Raw genomic sequence first — 21,863 nt, forward strand, 5'->3', positions numbered from 1 at the left:
CTGTACGCTCGGAAGCAATGGCGTCAGGTACAATACCTAACGGAGCAATTTTGGAGCAGATGGAAGAGAGAATATCTTCACAACATCAGGGTTCGGCAGAGATGGCATGCTGCTAAAAGGAATATGCAAGTAGGTGACATAGTGATGGACAAGGAAGAAATACTGCCACGATCCCAATGGAGACTTGGTAGGGTTGTGGACACCATAACAGATGAAGATGGACTTGTGAGAAAGGTCAAAGTAACCTTTGCAGACAGAAACCTTAGTAAAAGGGGTGAACGTTTGCATAAGATGTCTACAGTGGAACGCCCAGTTCATAAGTTGGTTCTACTGTTAGAAAGTTGTGAAAAGCAAGATGCACTAAGCAGTTAAAATGCAATGAAAATTTGTTGTTGCATATACAAAGGTATTATCATTGTTAAGTTACCTGTTTAGAAATTATTTGTGTTTTATTTTGTTTGTAACAGCAAATAATTTGGTGGGAGTGTAACGGCGGATATGTAAAGCTAGCGCATATTCACGCAATATAACATTTGTGCTTTTATTTTGGTAACTTCCTGTGTGACCGAAAGTGAATGGTTTAATGGTAAACAACTTGATGTACAAAAAGACGGAAGAAAACGGAAAACTAATGCTAACGGAGAAAAGGGAGAGAAGAATATGGTTAAATTGTACAAAGATGAATGGTTCTAGCTACAGTCGACAGGGGAACAAGGTTTGTAATGTATATGATTTAATTTGAGCAATCTGAAATGCATAATATGTATTATATAGTTTAATAGAAAACGGTTAGACCAGCGTAATGAGCAGTTTAGATGGTGTTACATGAATAATATGGTAATTGTTTTATTTGTTTGTCTAGCTCTTACGTTGGTTCGTTGTCTGATACACGGCAAGGAATAATAAAGGTCATTCAACAACCATCAGTTCTGGCCTTCTCAGTTCGACTGGATGCTACAACCTGAATATCAAAATTCTTGCAATAAACATTTTTACCTTTGTCCTTTACAAAATCACAACTGTAGACTGAAATCTGCTGACAACATTGATTGACAAACAAAATGAACTGCTTGCTGTTGCAGATCAATTTATAGCAAATTTGACCAGCCTGGTTCAAGACCTTAACAAATTGGTTCTCTGTTGAGTTTGTGACCATTTTAAACTGCATAAAGAATGAAGTCTTTAAAAGGCGGGTGGGTATTTATGCAAATGGATTATAAATTAAGTAAAAAGATAAATGTGATTAATCAACTATGTACAGAAACATATTTCAAAACTAAAATTAAATCTGAATTTAATCTTTCCAGAGGCTGACTCATCAACATAAAACCACAATGAAAACACTTCCTCAAATCAAGAGCAGCTTTTTCTTTAGAAAATAACGTCAAGGCAACTCGTCACATTTGAGAAACAACAGATGCCAGGGCACAGAAACTGAGGCACGACTAACCCATCTCACTGTAAGTTAACCTCATGGCGGAAGAATTAGAGCTTTCTGAGTATTCCACCATACATGACCTTGGGGGGAAAAAGGTCAAAACTGGAACAAGCAGCATCAACTCTGCTCAATCAGGTAAGAATATGAGAAAAATGCAAACTAAAAAAGAAACAGTCACGATTTTGAAGTAATGAACCCAAAAAACTCATTAATATCAAAGCTGAATGTTTTTGGAAGTAGTTTTTAGTTTGTTTTTAGTTTTAGCTATTTTAGGGGGATATCTGTGTGTGCAGGTGACTATTACTGTGCATAATTATTAGGAAACTTAACAAAAAACAAATATATACCCATTTCAATTATTTCTTTTCACCAGTGAAACCAATATAACATCTCCACATTCACAAATATACATTTCTGACATTCAAAAACAAAACAAAAACAAATCAGCGACCAATATAGCCACCTTTCTTTGCAAGGACACTCAAAAGCCTGCCATCCATGGATTCTGTCAGTGTTTTGATCTGTTCACCATCAACATTGCGTGCAGCAGCAACCACAGCCTCCCAGACACTGTTCAGAGAGGTGTACTGTTTTCCCTCCTTGTAAATCTCACATTTGATGATGGACCACAGGTTCTCAATGGGGTTCAGATCAGGTGAACAAGGTGGCCATGTCATTAGTTTTTCTTCTTTTATACCCTTTCTTGCCAGCCACGCTGTGGAGTACTTGGACGCGTGTGATGGAGCATTGTCCTGCATGAAAATCATGTTTTTCTTGAAGGATGCAGACTTCTTCCTGTACCACTGCTTGAAGAAGGTGTCTTCCAGAAACTGGCAGTAGGACTGGGAGTTGAGCTTGACTCCATCCTCAACCCGAAAAGGCCCCTAATAATTATGCACACCTGATATAGGGTGTTGATGTCATTAGACCACACCCCTTCTCATTACAGAGATGCACATCACCTAATATGCTTAATTGGTAGTAGGCTTTCGGGCCTATACAGCTTGGAGTAAGACAACATGCATGAAGAGGATGATGTGGACAAAATACTCATTTGCCTAATAATTCTGCACTCCCTGTATTTATCTGTATGTTTACAGAAAGAAGACTCCTGAGGATGGGGATTGTAACTTTAGGAGTATTATGTATCTTACAAGCCATCCTCAATATCTCCCTGCACCTTGCTGGTAAGTTGTGAACACAAATATATATTTATAATGGAAAATAAATGTATCATAAGTACTGTAACATGTTTTCTGATGGAAAGTTAAAAACAAATATGACCCCAAAATTATGTTTATTTCCAGTTTATTCAAAAGAGGATATCAATCAGTTTCCTTGCAACACCTCTGTGATAGAAGACATGTGCCAGACCGAGCAATTTCAGTCGAATTCAACCCACTTATGTTCCTGCTGCAACAACCTGCTGCAAAGCCTACTGAGAGAAAGAGACCTCTTGCAAGACAAAATCAGTCAGTTTAGCAGAGGTTTTGAAGATATGGAGATCTCTGGATCTGGTTCCTTTTTCTAAGAGGAAAATACATAAAAATTCTGCTAATTTTGACATGTTACCTGATATGATAAAACGTATTGAATGACTGTGTATGTGAAAGATGACACTTTTAGTGACAACAGGTGCTATCTATCTATCTATATACAAATACATATGCTTTATATACATACAAGAAATATATCTATTTATTTATACTATGTATTAAAAGGAATTCATAAAAAGTCGTACAAAATTTGTTTTTGTTTCATTTATGAGAAATATTGGGCCATGTCTTTACCACAACCCGAAGAGACAGAAAAAAAAGCTAGCTAAGATATTTTCTGATGTTTTCGGTTGACTCACATCCTCTTATTTCAGTGGCTTTAATCCAACATGTTGTATGCGTAGGTTTTAGAAATGTTCTACTGTCAATGGTACAATGTATATTTATGGGCTTCCTATATTTCCTTTCATTGCATGTGAGAGTCTAATCCATAATAGTTTCTAAGTTTCTATAAGCCATGCTCTTCCTGCTAGCTCCTGCATAAACAATTGAAAGAGAATTTGTTACTGTGCTTTAATTGCTTAATTTGAATTATAAAATGAGGGTTTGTGCTTCTGTTCATATATTAAAGGCAACCTGAACACTTGGGAAATAGCATGAGTGGAGTGGAGAGAAACTTTAATTTTAAAAAAGCACGTCCTTTGTTGTTGTCCAAGCCAAATACATGCATATAAATGAGGAGGGAAATAAAAATCATGACTTTTTAAATTATTATTTTTTTATTTTTAGGTAAACTGGCCACTCTGTAGACAATAGTCGGAATAAGAATGAGAATACTTTCTTTTATGATGCAATTTTAAACCCAATTTGCAAAAATATATAACTAAACAAATTACATTTACAGTTTCTCAATTTAAACATCTGAATATATTTTACTGTTTTATTGTGAATAACATATGAGGTTATGCAAACATTCTGTTTTTGTTTACATTTTACTGAGCTTTTCAAATTCGGGTTGGCAAGCCTCTTTCGTCAACAAACTTTCTCGAGATCATCAAGTCTTTCTTTGATGATAACTTTGTCAAAGTTAAACTGACAGGAATGAGAGCTGCCGAGCATTCACCAATCATTTCTCATTAACACTGCTGGCTTTGTTTTAATTAGCTGTTCTGAATGACACCAGTCTTCCTGTGACGCTGTATTCCAGGCTTACATTATCCTCCCTTCCAGCTGCTACTTGTCAGTCATCCCAAAGTTGTCTCTTGTCTCTGTCTCAAAATAGAACCACATGTATAAAGCGTTGCATGTGGTAGCAAGCAACACATGTTTTATTTTCTTTTTTTCCCAGCATTTTTTTTCACCTTTGAATGCACTTCATTGACAACAAACACTGAAAATTATTACTTAAGGAAGCAATACTTTGTCCCTGTGTTATTTAAATGATGACAGTTCAGTTATATTTAAATTTCAGGGTAACAAACATAAAATTAGCTGGGAATCGCAAAATGTTGTTTCCAACTTAAATCGATATCTAAAAGTGAATGTGAGAATACCTAAAAGACTTTTTAAATGTAGCTCATCAATTAAAACAAACAAACAAGTAACTTCATGTGGGAATTGCAAAATATTAATTACCAGTTAGTTCATGTTGTATAGGCCCCATTTTCTGTGTGCCTGAAATTAAAATGATTTATTCATTTTAAGAGTTCCTTTTGTGCTTGAATGGTTTCTGTCAGCTTCTTAGATTTGAAGTGTGGGCAAAATGAGACACTGTGTGGTGTGAGGTTTGATAGCTGTACCACCTGCTCACACAGCAGTTGTTTTTGGTCCAGTAAACACCTGACTCACCTTCACTTATGTGACTGCAAGAAAAATATTTCCTAAAGTATTTAACATGCAGCTATATAGCATTACTGTTAGATATATCGATTTAATATTGGAAATTTGGGTATAAACATCATTTTGAAGAAGTTAAGTGATTTTTTTTTTCCATTGCGTCCTTTTCTTTTTCTTTTTAAATTACTAACCAATAATTTATGTTTTTATCTTAATTTCCATCTCATTATCTCATCTAATTGATATTCATCTTATTATTAATTATTAATTTTCATCTTAATGTGAATTGAATTTCCATATTATGTTTTTGTTTTGTATGAGGACAAATTAAAATAACTAAGGGAAAACGACGAAGTATAAACAGAGAGCATGAAAGATTTCGAACAGTTTACCTGTGCAAACACAGCAGACTGACTGTTAGCCACTGCCATGCTGTACGAGTCCCACTTGTGTTGTTGAGAATTCCTGCAGATGGCTAAAATATTTGAAAATGACGCAACCAGTTCAAATTTAAAAGCCTCTGCTGCATATGTGAGCTGTTAAGAGCAGAATTAAACACAAAATAAAGATATGTGTAGGCAAGGAGAAGGTGCAGAAGGGGAACGACATTTCAGTGTCAAAAGTATACTATATGGACAAACGTACTGGGCCACCTACAGGAGCTGCGCTGCCAAGGAAAGTAAAGTCATGAAGTTTTGAGCACACAGTTTTTGTGCTGATGTTAATGCCAGTAAAGGTTTGTAAGTGCCCGTTACTGAGTCAGTAGAACGTTGGCGACTTTTACATACTGTGCTCTGTACCATTACATGGTCTGCTACTTTGTGGCCGAGTTGCTGTGGTTTCCAACACAGAAGAAAGAAGAACACAGAAGAAATGTCATAAACTGACTTGCTGCAATAACAGTTTCCTATTACAGTAGCAGTAGAGTTTTTTTAGAATGACTTATTGTTCTGTAAAGTGAGTCTGCATGGGTAGGTGCTTGATTTTATACACCTATGGCAATAGGACTGAAAACATCTTAATTTAATTCAATTTTGATTAAATTTGATTTTATTTATATATATATGAACAGCACCAAATCACAACAAAAGTTGGTTTAATGTGCTTTGCATTGTAAGGTAAAGACCCTACAATATACAAAGAAAAAAGAACCTTTGTCGATATAGCATATGTTTGACCCCTTTTCATCAATCTGTTGTACAACCAATGATATTTCATCAAATAACTTGACTCTAATAACAGGGAATCCAGCTAATCATGTATTTTTATGTCTATTACATGGATTATTTGCTGGTGATTATTCAGCTGCCTTGTTGTGCCTTCTTCAAATAGAACATTTGGTGTTAACTTTACGTGGTTTAGCCACCCTTCCTGAGATTAGATGACTTGTCTGCTAACACTGTACATGCTCATCAAACGGTCATCCTGCTGAACCAAAACCCTGCTGGCTTTGTCCACTGACATTGTCAATAAACCAAGGCTATATTTAGGGGAAACAGACACTTGCATGAGATTCACAGTGATTCCAAATTTCCGTGCACATCAGCAAATTCGGACAGGGCTGTCTTTTTTTTCTCACTTTGAGACAGATGGACTTTTTTTTTTAAGTGGGTTTTAGTTTCAATTCCCCATCTCCTTTCTGATGTTAAAGAGAAGAATTTGAAGGTAGGGGACGGTAAAAGTTTTCCTCATTTTCAAAGTTTGCATTCTAATAAAATAACATCATTCTTCCTGACTTCCTGTCTTCTTGTTCACTCTGAAAAACTCACAGCAATAGCTTCTGCAAATTTACCTGGATCTCCAAGTCAGAGCATAATAATTTAGCTAAGGCCATACTACAAAAACAAGCAGTGATCAATAAAACAGTCCATGTATCGGTAGCACATTATAAAAATGTTAAACTATTAACTCATTCACTGCCAGCCATTGGCAGTGAATGAGTTAAACCCATTGACTCATACACTGCAATTGACGGCTATAGACGTCAATGGCAGTGAATGAGTTAAGAATTAGTAAGGCATTACTAAGGTATTAGCAAGTGCTTAATTCATCATTTATATATATATATATCATTACTTCTCCTTTTATAAATATAGATATGCTTATCCATCTGTTACTGTTGCACCATGTACAGCTATCACTGTTGCTACATCACTGCTAGTAATAATCGTAGTCTGTATTCATACATTTCTTTCTGATAGGCCTAGGAATAATGTTATATAAATAATGAAGTAAGCATTTGCTAATACCTTACTAATACCTTAAGCCTAGTGGTCAGTACAGTGGACAGCTATTCAAAGACTGTTTTCTTGTATTTGTGTCAGTGTTGATGGTATACTTGCACATAACCACTAAATTGGACACTGATGTGTCACTCCATACCCTGCCACCCACTGGTTGTTTAATGTTACTATAGATGTACAATGTGTTTCATCATAAATATTGTTATTTAACCCTGTCATGCATGAATTATGACAACCTCAATCAGGATTTTTTTCTCAAGTATTTTTTTTATTAATCTTTTCATGCGTAAAGATGAATAAAAATACTTATATTAAATAATTCATGCATGAAAGGGTTAATAATGCTTAATAGTGTGACATTATTATAAAGTGGAGTATAAGACACCTTCTGTGCATACCTAGAGCGGTTATGTTGCTATTATGTTACAGTTAAGCTGTGATTAAGGCATGTATAGAAAGTTAGAAAGTCTATATACTTTGTTTTTGGGGTTACCTGCAGTTCTACACAGCTATAACACAAACCCATCAACTGACAAGCTGAATTCAAGTCAATTTTAGCGAAACAATATGCTAAAAAAAACTGTTCCCAAATCACAAAATCCCATATTCTCCAAAAACAAAACAAAACAAAACTGTAAATTCTGCAACATATCAATGTCATGATGACTAAGTGCAGATAGACCTTGCCCTGCCTCTGATTCTTGTGTAATTGTAAGCTGTAGAATGAAGAGAATATACCACACCCGGCTTAATGAACAAAATGAGATGTCTCTGCAGAATAAAACTACAGCAATCAGGGTCAGAGTTCAACTCCAGCCTTTCAGCTGCTAATTGGCTGAGCTTGTGATCTCATGTCCAGTCAGTGTCTTTCTTTTAGCCCTCTCATTTTGACAGCTCAGAGGCAGCAGCTGACCCCGATCAACAGTTCTGTACAGCTGGTAAAAAGTGAACTTTACGCCGAACTCATTTCCCTGTCTTGTATTTTTTATTAGAGTCTGACATCAGGAATCCAAGTTGAATCTACATTTAGGAGGGCCTGATCATCATCTGAACAGAAAGCAGGTGTATAGAAAAGTAGCACATATTCCCAAGAAAGCTTTCCGTCTAGTCTCTATGTAATTACCTGGTGAAAGTGAAGGCTTAAACTAAACAGTTTTAACCTTTAAACTACCCACCTGAGCTCTGAAAGACTCACAGGAAAACACAGTTAGCACACCCATAGTACCAGCTTAATCTTGGCTTATGTTGGGTTCTTTTCTGTTTTCTCTGAAGAAAAAATCGGGAGCTGACAAGAGGCAAGGAGCTAATCTTCCTACAGTCAGGTTGCAGGGACAAGTTCGAGATAAGACGGGGCTACCGATAAGACAGGAGACCCCTGCAGCAGAACTACCAGCTCTGAGGGGGAAGATACTTGGACCTGATATAAAACGAGAGAAAGCGGCTCTGGAGCTCAGGGGCCAAGGCTCCCAGGAAATTAATTATACTGATGCCCTCATACACCCGTCTTCAACACATGTTGACTTTCTGCTCGCCTTTGTTGGCTGCCTTGGTTGGAAACCAAAACAAGCTGTGGTAAAGGATTGTGTGTCAACAGCCAGAGTTAAGTAGAAATCATATGCATGCGGACTTAAGTCACTGGAAACTTGCACAGCAGGATGTAGAAGCAAATTGCACCTCAGTGACTCAGCTTTCTCGCGGCTCTTCTTCTAAAGACAACTTTGTTCCTGGCATTCTGTGATTCATCAATTATACTTGAATAATAATTTAATGCTAAAAATAAAAAGGCACTCAATCTCAGCAACACGCCGTACATGCAATATACCAGGAGACTAAAGTCAGTCATTGATGAAACCTCTGATGAAGTGGACTGCTCTGTCAAGCCAGTGGAAAAGTTGTCTTAAATCCTTTTTAACTTAAATTAGAGAACATTTCCCCAGCAGCTGAATGAAGCTTTGCACTAGACCAGCATCTTCCCTAATATTACCACATTAGACATTCAAATCTCCTCACTCCAGCTATTGTGGAAGGCAACATTTTATACTGCACTGAGTGCTGAACCATCATCGAATCTGACATCTTATTGTAACCTCGCTGCGTTTGGCTATAACCTGTCAGAGAGCAGAGAGTGATATTAGGTCATTATTCTATAAGCGTGAATGTTCACACTTGCCTCGCTAAGCGTCCCCCTAAAAGTAGCTGGTGTTCTCACTTCACAGACGGCTCGCACGTACTTGCAGCTGTGTTCCTGTAGGTCCCAGGGGGGCTTATTAGAGGGAATGGTAGGGCTTTTCACAACCTCTGCACACGCTCACTGCTTCCCCTCACAACAGCCAGCAGAGAGAAGAGAAGAGAGGTTCACAATTACCAAACTCCCATCACCCAGACTTCAGACACTTACTGCATTGGCTCTGCAGCATTAAGCAGAAAGGTCACTAGCATGCTTGAAATTCTGCTTTTAGAGATTCTAATCATACAGCAGGTACACATTCATGGCCTCCATTCTCTTAACTGTGTAAGGCTATATGGAGAGAGAACTATCTGTCAGTCACAACTAAAAACTATGGATGTCTGTCATGGTTAAAAAAGGAGATCAGTAATAGAACAGATTTCAAGGGAATTTTGGCATCAAATGACAATAAAGACTGACAGGAAATGGCTGACAGGGTGAGACTAGACAAGTGGGATGACATGAAAAAAGGTCCCACAAAGAAAGGCCACAGGGATGGTAAAAGTATTGGCTTATAGCCCTAATGTGTAAAATTGATCTCTGTCAGCAAACATTAAAAGAACAATTACTTGTCATTGGCCCTTTTTGTGTGAAACACTTGTTTTCAGTACATTATAAACATTTTCTGAAAAAGAAAATTTATACAAGACTCTCTGCAGTCCTGCAAAAAACTAAGCACACTAATCTAAGCACACATGTACTGCTTCTGTAGGACTTAAGAGGGTAAGTAACAGCTAATAACTTGATGAATTCATCATCAAGTTATTGATGATGCGAGCACTCCTTTGGAACCAGTAGCTTTAGCAGTTTTCTGGTCCGGAGCATTCGTGCTAACACAATAACACAATCTTTCCAAGAATGGGCATCCCAAATTCTCAGTGCTCACAGAAACAATTCTTAGAAAAACCACAGAAAACTCAAGACACACTCAACAGGCCTCACTTACCATGTTAAATGTGAAATTTTACAGTACAGTGAAAAAAAGACAGATAGTATAGGATGTTTGGCTGAGTTTTCAGGAGAAAGCCTCTTCTCTATAAAAGCATCAATAACATGCCTTAGATTTGTAAAGTCGCATCTGAACAAACCACAAGACTTCTGGATCAAGAATTTCGGTCAATGGAACTGTGTGACCATATTACACAGCGCCACCTTTAGAGAAAACAAACCACAGCATATCAGCACGAATACCTCATACCAGCTGTCAACAATGGTAGTTGAGCGGAGGTGATGATTTCGGCATGTTTTGCATTCACAGGATGTGGGCAACTCACGATCATTGAATCGACCATGAACACCTCGGTATAAGAAAAGTATTCTACAGGGAGTGCAGAATTATTAGGCAAATGAGTATTTTGTCCACATCATCCTCTTCATGCATGTTGTCTTACTCCAAGCTGTATAGGCTCAAAAGCCTACTACCAATTAAGCATATTAGGTGATGTGCATCTCTGTAATGAGAAGGGGTGTGGTCTAATGACATCAACACCCTATATCAGGTGTGCATAATTATTAGGCAACATCCTTTCCTTTGGCAAAATGGGTCAAAAGAAGGACTTGACAGGCTCAGAAAAGTCAAAAATAGTGAGATATCTTGCAGAGGGATGCAGCAGTCTCAAGATTGCAAAGCTTCTGAAGCGTGATCATCGAACAATCAAGCGTTTCATTCAAAATAGTCAACAGGGTCGCAAGAAGCTTGTGGAAAAACCAAGGCGCCAAATAACTGCCCATGAACTGAGAAAAGTCAAGCATGCAGCTGCCAAGATGCCACTTGCCACCAGTTCGGCCATATTTCAGAGCTGCAACATCACTGGAGCGCCCAAAAGCACAAGGTGTGCAATACTCAGAGACATGGCCAAGGTAAGAAAGGCTGAAAGACGACCACCACTGAACAAGACACACAAGCTGAAACGTCTAAGACTGGGCCAAGAAATATCTCAAGACTGGTTTTTCTAAGGTTTTATGGACTGATGAAATGAGAGTGAGTCTTGATGGGCCAGATGGATGGGCCCGTGGCTGGATTGGTAAAGGGCAGAGAGCTCCAGTCCGACTCAGACGCCAGCAAGGTGGAGGTGGAGTACTGGTTTGGGCTGGTATCATCAAAGATGAGCTTGTGGGGCCTTTTCGGGTTCAGGATGGAGTCAAGCTCAACTCCCAGTCCTACTGCCAGTTTCTGGAAGACACCTTCTTCAAGCAGTGGTACAGGAAGAAGTCTGCATCCTTCAAGAAAAACATGATTTTCATGCAGGACAATGCTCCATCACACGCGTCCAAGTACTCCACAGCGTGGCTGGCAAGAAAGGGTATAAAAGAAGAAAAACTAATGACATGGCCACCTTGTTCACCTGATCTGAACCCCATTGAGAACCTGTGGTCCATCATCAAATGTGAGATTTACAAGGAGGGAAAACAGTACACCTCTCTGAACAGTGTCTGGGAGGCTGTGGTTGCTGCTGCACGCAATGTTGATGGTGAACAGATCAAAACACTGACAGAATCCATGGATGGCAGGCTTTTGAGTGTCCTTGCAAAGAAAGGTGGCTATATTGGTTGCGGATTTGTTTTTGTTTTGTTTTTGAATGTCAGAAATGTATATTTGTGAATGTGGAGATGTTATATTGGTGTCACTGGTAAAAATAAATAATTGTAATGGGTATATATTTGTTTTTTGTTAAGTTGCCTAATAATTATGCACAGTAATAGTCACCTGCACACACAGATATCCCCCTAAAATAGCTAAAACTAAAAACAAACTAAAAACTACTTCCAAAAACATTCAGCTTTGATATTAATGAGTTTTTTGGGTTCATTGAGAACATGGTTGTTGTTCAATAATAAAATTATTCCTCAAAAATACAACTTGCCTAATAATTCTGCACTCCCTGTATTTGAAAGAGTAAGTGTAAACACAAAACATTACTATATTTTATATGCTGAAAATAAGTTTAAATGTTAAAGAATTTCTTCAAGTTAAAGACAGTTTCATATAATTTAATTTTTGCTTAATGCAATTTGCATAAAATTAAAAGATTAAAACTCATAAAAAATTTTTAAAAAGAGGCTTTCCATTTGATTACATTTTATATGATGGATTATGCAGAAAAAATAGAATTGGGCTGAAAGGTCTATTGCTTTATTATGTATTCAGGTTGAGTATCTATTTATTTTTTTAAGCAACTAAGTAACTAATTACTTTTGAAAATAAGTAATCAGTAAGGTAATAGGATTACTTTTTTGGAGAAATAATCAGTAATTAGTAACTAATGACCTTTTTCAAGTAACTTGACCATCACTGCTGACCATGAACACCACATCTGCTCTGTATCAGTCCATAAAGTATAAACTTTAGCACAATGTTGCAAAGTAACCTCTGTAGCCTCCTCTAAACTGTACTAAACTATCTAGCATTTTTATGTATTTTTGAACAAAATGTAAGTATATTTGAATTTATTTTGCAAGACATTTTACAATATGAAAGAAACATAACATGAGTTTCACATCGTGTATATAGCAGATCCAATATCTTTTCAAAAAAACTAAAAAATAAATTATTACATTCCAAGTAGGCTTTTAATTTCTTGTTGGTCAAAGGTCACTGAGCAGTCCTTACCTTTAAAAATAACCTCATCTTCTTCTCACATCCTGTCTTTCTTACATCTTTAGTGTATCAGATCCCTATACACCACCTCCATTTAGTTTGATGGCTAGAAGGTGCCTAGTGAAATAACTCATCTCAAGCATTTGACCTCACACAATGCATGAGCTAGTATTATCAGTAAACCTTTATTAAAACTCCCATTCTTTACAAAGAAATCTGCTCACTTTAGGCACTCATGAAGTTGCATATGCATATATATATATATATACAGCCCATATATAAAGTGTGTATTAACACGCTTGCCAAGCCTCCTCTACATCTGTAAGCACCACCACCATGGCCCATTCCAAAGTGAAAACTTACCAGCAGGAAAGTGCCATAACATAATCCTGCAACATCTCTCAGGAGTTCCTTTTAATCCCCTCCTACTAAATTAAAGTGAGAAATTGAATTAGAGGCTTTTCTTGTCCAATAATACAGATTTAGAACAAAGTATCTGATAGAGAGCAAATACGTAGTCCCCTCTATTCTGACATATCCTCAGAAGTCTAATCTCTCACGTACATGCTGTGTTTGATGTCCAATTAACCAGAATGCACACAACTGAATATCCCATTTAAACCCCATTATCTAGACAAGGGAAATGCTCACAGCTACCTCAGAGTCTCCTGTCAAAATGCCCATGTTCTGCATTTCCAATGATGCCAGCTATTTCCAGACTAAAAGAAGAGATAAAGGCAAGCAGTAAGGAAGGACAATGATGCTGCCAGTTGCAGTATAAATTTACCAATCAACAGATTGAACTCAGGCTTCACAGCTCATTATCCCAAATTCATGACATCCCTAATTAGAGTCAGTGAACACAAACTATTTAGATGATAAGGGCTGATTTAGTGGTATATTGTACAAAGAAAGAAAATTTAACAAACATGTTTCATGAGCTATGCATACAACCTTGTGAACCTTGAGAAACATCATCAGTCTTGTTGTGGAACAATTTTGACCAACTTTTCCTGATTGCTTCAAGTCATTGTGGTTCACAGGCATTCTTTATGCACAGCACTCTTGAGGTCAAATCAAAGCAGTTAAATCGGGTTGAGGTCTGGACTTCAACTGGGCAGTTGCAACCTTGTTTCTTTTCTTTTCTTTTTCAATCATTCTGTTCCAGATATGCTTCTGTGCTTGAGATCATTGTTGTGTCGCATGACTCAGTTTCAGCCAGATTTCAGCCAGATGACCTCACATTTATAGGGAGTGCAGAATTATTAGGCAAGTTGTATTTTTGAGGAATAATTTCATTATTGAACAACAACCATGTTCTCAATGAACCCAAAAAACTCATTAATATCAAAGCTGAATGTTTTTGGAAGTAGTTTTTAGTTTTAGCTATTTTAGGGGGATATCTGTGTGTGCAGGGGACTATTACTGTGCATAATTATTAGGAAACTTAACAAAAAACAAATATATACCCATTACAATTATTTATTTTTACCAGTGACACCAATATAACATCTCCACATTCACAAATATACATTTCTGACATTCAAAAACAAAACAAAAACAAATCAGCGACCAATATAGCCACCTTTCTTTGCAAGGACACTCAAAAGCCTGCCATCCATGGATTCTGTCAGTGTTTTGATCTGTTCACCATCAACATTGCGTGCAGCAGCAACCACAGCCTCCCAGACACTGTTCAGAGAGGTGTACTGTTTTCCCTCCTTGTAAATCTCACATTTGATGATGGACCACAGGTTCTCAATGGGGTTCAGATCAGGTGAACAAGGAGGCCATGTCATTAGTTTTTCTTCTTTTATACCCTTTCTTGCCAGCCACGCTGTGGAGTACTTGGACGCGTGTGATGGAGCATTGTCCTGCATGAAAATCATGTTTTTCTTGAAGGATGCAGACTTCTTCCTGTACCACTGCTTGAAGAAGGTGTCTTCCAGAAACTGGCAGTGGGACTGGGAGTTGAGCTTGACTCCATCCTCAACCCGAAAAGGCCCCACAAGCTCATCTTTGATGATACCAGCCCAAACCAGTACTCCACCTCCACCTTGCTGGCGTCTGAGTCGGACTGGAGCTCTCTGCCCTTTACCAATCCAGCCACGGGCCCATCCATCTGGCCCATCAAGACTCACTCTCCATAAAACCTTAGAAAAACCAGTCTTGAGATATTTCTTGGCCCAGTCTTGACGTTTCAGCTTGTGTGTCTTGTTCAGTGGTGGTCGTCTTTCAGCCTTTCTTACCTTGGCCATGTCTCTGAGTATTGCACACCTTGTGCTTTTGGGCGCTCCAGTGATGTTGCAGCTCTGAAATATGGCCGAACTGGTGGCAAGTGGCATCTTGGCAGCTGCACGCTTGACTTTTCTCAGTTCATGGGCAGTTATTTTGCGCCTTGGTTTTTCCACACGCTTCTTGCGACCCTGTTGACTATTTTGAATGAAACGCTTGATTGTTCGATGATCACGCTTCAGAAGCTTTGCAATTTTGAGACTGCTGCATCCCTCTGCAAGATATCTCACTATTTTTGACTTTTCTGAGCCTGTCAAGTCCTTCTTTTGACCCATTTTGCCAAAGGAAAGGATGTTGCCTAATAATTATGCACACCTGATATAGGGTGTTGATGTCATTGGACCACACCCCTTCTCATTACAGAGATGCACATCACCTAATATGCTTAATTGGTAGTAGGCTTTCGAGCCTATACAGCTTGGAGTAAGACAACATGCATGAAGAGGATGATGTGGACAAAATACTCATTTGCCTAATAATTCTGCACTCCCTGTAGATGACAGTTAAACACAGCAAAAAAGTAAATAAAATCAAAGACTCAGCAGCACTAAATCCTGTCGCTCTTAAATCTATTTTCACCTGTTTAGCAGGAGTGGGGCTGGTGGAGGTTTGCCCGGTGCAGCAGCGGTCATGTCACTGAGGGCATCCGGGGGTTTCTCTGTGAATTTCACATTCTCGCGGCGGCTTGCTAGATGCTCACTTAGATTTGAAGTTTAATTTTTCGCTGTAGAAAGAAGTTTTCTTCCCACGCAGAGTGTACAGCGGACGCTAATGGTAACTAAAGCTTAAAGTAATGTACGTACGTCCACGCTTTAAACGCTGCATACTCTCTCCCGCACTCCATGTTATCCATTGTTGATCTGCACACGTTGGTTGCTGCCACGCACGTCGCACATTGTCATGAGGCACTCTCACATACTGATTACAGTAACGCCTTACTGCCAATCTCTGATGGTCAGAGATTAGTTACATTAAGGGTAGCAGACAGAAATATAAATTTAAATTGATGCGTACTCACTGAATTCTACCTTTACACCGTAAGGTTTCAAAATCAGATATGATAGCTTGTGTAATACCTGCTTATATTATGTTGAATTCAATTGTGTAAATCTATCAAAGGGGCATTGTGACTTAAATTATGATGATGACTCTTTTCCCCACTGCACCCACTACAAAATACTTTGTCCATAAAGTAAAAACCTGCCTCACCTTCTCACTATCTTTATTATAACTACAAAAAAGTCACATTGAAGCAGTTGTCACTGTTGGCATTTTTTCTAGCATGCTAATATTTGCATTTAATTGTGCTTAACTATAGCCTCATAGAGCCAGTAATGTGGTGATTCTTAATCTTTTTAGGGTTCAAACTGTTCAAACTGACAGTAGAGCTACTGTGCAGGGGCGATCGTGGCTCAAGAGTTGGGAGTTCGCCTTGTAATCGGAAGGTTGCCGGTTCGAGCAGTCTCGGTCGTTGTGTCCTTGGGCAAGATACTTCACCCGTTGCCTACTGGTGGTGGTCAGAGGGCCCGGTGGTGCCAGTGTCCGGCAGCCTCGCCTCTGTCAGTGCGCCCCAGGGTGGCTGTGGCTACAATGTAGCTTGCCATCACCAGTGTGTGAATGTGTGCGTGAATGGGTGGATGACTGGATATCTAAAGCGCTTTGGGGTCCTTAGGGACTAGTAAAGCGCTATATAAATACAGGCCATTTACCATTTAATGTAAAAACCTTAACAAACATAACATGATACCATCAGAAAATACTACAGTTTAATCAGCATCTCTCACTTGCCTGAAAGTTTCCTGAATATTATATGACAAACTGATGACAAACGATATAATATGAAAGTTTAGGAGGAGATATTTTATATATTATATAATATATAATTGCTCATCCCCTGTACATGCATGCTTTTATTAACACTTTGCTAATAATGCGTAAATATCGTGTCCCTTACTTCTACAGTGTATTGCTCAATAATCCATAACAAGGACACACACACACACACACACAAACACACACACACACACACACACTTTCCTTAGCTGATCTGTTCTAAAAAACTGTCTAAACTTTCCCATTCCCATTTCCACAGGGCCCCATATCTCACTATGGGAAGGGAGAGAAATAAGCAGAAGCGTGCTGCCTCTGCCAGCCTGTCGGATTTGAAGTTTATTAAGTATATCAAACTGGGGCCGGCCCCCTCAGGGAACATTTGCAATCCAAAGCTCTGCTTGCTGTTGCTTCCGCCAGCATCAAGCTGTCACAAACACTCCACTTAATTTGCAAAGCAGTGCACAGAGGGGGGAAAAATAAGAAAATAGGAAACAAGTGTCATTTTCTACCATGTGTGAGTACACCATTTGCATCTAAATCAATCTGATGAAAGTTGTTGGTTTTTTGCTCTTGGGGAGAGGTGATGAACTGGGTTGTTAACAGTACTAGATTTTGTAGTTTATTGTGCCGCATAAAATAGCCTCAGTAAGATTTCTGTACATTTCTAAAAGAGCTGTTTACTTGTAGGTTACATTTACCACCGACTTGCACAATTCTAGGCTTATCCATGCTCTACAGCAGCATAATATACTGAATGTCTAATATCTGTTATCAGTAGAGGAAAGGATATATTTCATTCCTTTTAGTTTACTGAGCTTTATTGATTGGTGTTGAGCAACACAAGTGAATCAGTGAATTTTCAGCTGGTATGTCCACAGCCACCACCAATAGCATCACGGCGATCCTACACACTCACCAGCTGAGTGCCTCACAACTCAAAAAACTGATGGACCGTCCCGGCTCCACACACCTAGACCAGATATGCAATTTATCAGTTGGAAAACATGCAGGAGGGCTAAAGGTAGGAGAACCTCCTGTCTTGTCTCGCTACACCAGCCACTGCTCAGTATGCTCTGCCTGGGCTCATTTCACCCTCCAGCAGACAGAAGAGTCTATATGGGCCCCTTGGTAAAAGACCCGAGGCACTCCCACCCAGAGTCCTTCCATTCTGCCCCCTCTTCTTCTCGCCTGAGGGGGAGATCAGACAGACAGGCCCAACAAGACAGGGAGTTATGATGCTATCTTCTGTATGTGTGTATTTGTGCATGATTGTGTGACTGTTATTACCACGGTGTGCTTATGTGTTAATATAGGATTTGTCCTTCATACTGGGCACTACAAATACCTCCAGTGTTCAACAAGTAAGTATTTCCTCTAAGAGAGGATGTGTTACAATGAGATATTAGAACTTAGCGGGAAAACGGATTACTCTGGTTCCAGAATTAAACAATTCATTACCGCAATTCTTTTTATAACTATAGACTAATTACATTAGCCATTATGGTTATGTCATAAGTCTGCCATGCTGCTTGCATAGTGCAAATGAATAGACTTACCAGGGGGAGATCTGGGCCATTTTTAAATTGGTTCTGGGAACCTATAGAGCAAAAGTTATGCTTTGGCTTGAGGTTATAGACCTGACACAAGCAATGATCATACAGACCGGTCCTGCTGTGAGGACATTAGTTATGAGAGCAAATTAATGTCTAACAAGCTAATTTCTGGTGCAGTTTATCAAATACTACTTCGGTGTCTGTCTCTGCCTCTTCTTTTGCAGCATCACATTAAGATACTCAAGCTTTTTCAATGGTTTTTCCTCAGCTGCTACAGCCTTCATCTATGAAAAGACAAATTGTGACTACTGTCTCTGATAATGTGTAGCACAAAAATAATTTACTCTCTTTTAGTAGCACTATATGCTTTTTTGTTGATCTGATGTTGATGTTTTGTTGATCTATCATTTGACATATCTCAACAACCATGGATAGGGAAACCTAAATTGTACTGTACATTTGTTATCTGTAGAAGAATTCATCTGGTTTCATTGGTCCCCGAAGTTCCTTTCACTGCTAAAATGAGGCTGACATTTGACTGAGGTATATATGAGTGTATATATATGATGCTTGTCATGAAATAAGGTGCAGGAATCATGACCTCCAGTGGAACAATTGTTCATGATTCTCCAGTGTTTTAACTTGTCAGTTCACCCGACTCATACACAGTAAGGACTGACAAATTGATAGCTCTTTCTCGATTCTGTGGGTGGCTCCCCTGAATGGCCGTTCTTAGTTGGTGGAGCAATTTGTCTGGTTAATTCCGATAATGAATGAAATTGTGACATGCTAACTAGTTACTCGACCCTGTGCGGTCCAAGTCAATCGTTTTAGAGGGATAAGTGGCGTTCTGCCACAGAAGATGGGTTGGCTATGGCTCAGGAGGTAGAGTGGGTCGTCTACCAATCAGAAAGTTAGTGTCAAATGTCAAAGCGTGTCAAAGTATCCTCGGGCAAGATACTGAACCCTGAGTTTCCCCTGATGCATCCATTGGAATGTGTATGTGTGTGTTAGACAAGGTGCTGGGTATAGAATAAAACACTTGCATGAATGTGTGTGATTGTCTGAATGATGGTTTGAGTGCTCAGTTAGAGTAGAGCTCAGAGCTTTGCAAGTATCAGTTCATTTACCATTTACATTACTCTCAGCCACAATTATCAACTATGCATTAAACTCATATGATCAGGAATGACGGACTCAGACAATGACTCAAAAAATAAAAACTCTGTGTTTGATGTAGAATTGTTGGTAGAATCTGTAAATATCTCTCAATCAAAACTGCTTTATACAGCTTCTCCTTTATTACTTTAAGGGATCCAAAGGCTGCTGCACACATGCATCTGTCACAGTGCAGGCAACATTTTCATAAATATGCAAATGACTAGCTATCCAGTTTACATGCATTAAACTGGAAAGCTAAAAATCTTTTTGTGTTTGTGTTTTCTTTACCAAATCTTAAATTATTTTGTGGCTGTTGACAATGTGAGATACCTAGAACAAGTTTATTAAAAGCCGGTCTCTTTTACTTAAAGGCCAGCTATTCTGGCAGAAATGGCAAGGACTGCAGTTTCTCTTGGTGCCACTTGAGACTGACTCATAAACTCGCGGATTAGAATGCTGAACTGTGAACCATTAAAAATGTACTCTGGTACCAAAACAGTTTTGGCTTTCATGAATAGCTTCCCCCATCATAACAAATCTGACTGAGATGAATTTTTGAAACTTATCCATCTGGATGCTGGAGATAAGGGTCCTAACACAGGGAGCTGCTTGGCCTCACCTTCACTATTTCAAGTCATTAAAGTGGACCTCTTCACTGTGTGTGTGTGTGTGTGTGTGTGTGTGTGTGTGTGTGTGTGTGTGTGTGTGTGTGTGTGTGTGTGTGTGTGTGTGTGTGTGTGTGTAGGTGTGTGTGTGTGTGTGTTGTTATTGTTGGTTGTGGTGCCTTTTAGAGCACTTTAGTGGATTATCTCACTAAAATTATGGCTGACTGCAGGGTGCTGATTATCTAAGAAGTTTGTGCCCCAGCGTTAGTGTTTTATTAGTCTCTTACATTAGCACTAATTAGCAGATATGAGTGTCAGAGCTTTCCACCTGCACATTTTATGGCTCCAGCGTCGTAGCAAGCTTACCAGCATGGGCTGATAACTTAACACTCCACACTCTCATCCAGTTAAGATGATTTTGGACATAAAAAGCCGACATGGTGGAGTATATTATATATAACCGTATATTATCCTGGAGAAGCCTCTTTCCACTTGTTGCTCTGTTGTAATGCATTACCGTTATTGGCACATCTGTTTTAGAACAATGTGACCACCATGTTTCGTGTATGCCAGAGAACCAGATAGTGATTTTGGACATGCCGAACTTGTACGAGAATATAAACTTTTGCTCTCTGAAGAATCCAGTTGATGATTTCTTCTTCTTTAAAGCATGCTCGCTCCCACATGCAAAACACACAATTTTTGTAGCGCTTTAAGAAGCACTCAAAAGCCCGCAGCTTCCAGCAGAACAGAGATGTAAGAATTCACAATGACAAGTCTGCCTTTGATCTTTCCATAACAAAAGTCTATTCTCCATGTCTTACAATGTCAGACCCTTAACCAGGTTCTGAAACACACACACTCACACAAAAGACCTTTTGAAAGTGTACAAAGTCTCATTGGAGCTATACATGTCATCAAGATATGCCCGAAACCACAACCACTACTGCATAAAAAAGGGGAAAAAAGGACACTGTCAACTTCATTGGATATCCCTATGGTTTAACTTTATTTCAGTAATGCTGAATTGGAAAGTGCATAGTGGAAAATCTGGATAAATGCACAAATACACCAGAAATGAAATATGGTTGTGTAGTAGTGATTTTTAATGGTTATGTCAGCCACTGCATGCTTCTGGGGTAACAATGAAGGTGGACATAATTTACATTGGTCAATAAGATGAAAAATAAGTATATTCTGAATGTATTTAGTTGCCTAAGGTTCAGATGTTATTCTCAAAGAATGGGCAATTTAGGGTTCACTAGTCAACCAAAGCATTATATAACACACTCATCACGTTAAACATTTTTAAATTCATATATTAAGCAGTGCTATCCCAGTCGATCTGCAAAGCAAGATGAGAGGAGCTATTTGCATAAGGGCAAAATCTGTGTACAGCACTCATACATAAGTAAGTGCAAGCTGTGACTGTTGCTTTTCTTTCAGTTTGAAACCTAAGGCTAGGGTTAGCAGACTTATGCATGCAGATGAATGCTAATGCTTTTGAAGTGAAATTATGCATTACTTTAAAAATTTAACACCTACAAAGTTAACAACATACGGTATGCGGCAACATGT

The 21,863-nt window shown here is 38.7% G+C and overlaps 1 long non-coding RNA gene across 1 annotated transcript; it reads left to right on the plus strand.

Annotated features, from left to right (window-relative positions):
* The first annotated feature begins 599 nt into the window (after positions 1-599).
* LOC146573991 (uncharacterized) lies at positions 600-4,157 on the plus strand. Its single transcript, XR_014892563.1, has 5 exons — positions 600-715; positions 863-1,193; positions 1,308-1,573; positions 2,539-2,625; positions 2,746-4,157. It is a non-coding gene; the product is annotated as an uncharacterized LOC146573991 (long non-coding RNA).
* Positions 4,158-21,863: the final 17,706 nt, after the last annotated feature.

Source organism: Mchenga conophoros, linkage group LG5 (genome assembly GCF_057382185.1).
Source record: "Mchenga conophoros isolate Kocher_MC1m ecotype Shallow Benthic linkage group LG5, M_conophoros_male_GT1.1, whole genome shotgun sequence".
NCBI classification, from domain to species: Eukaryota; Metazoa; Chordata; class Actinopteri; order Cichliformes; family Cichlidae; genus Mchenga; species Mchenga conophoros.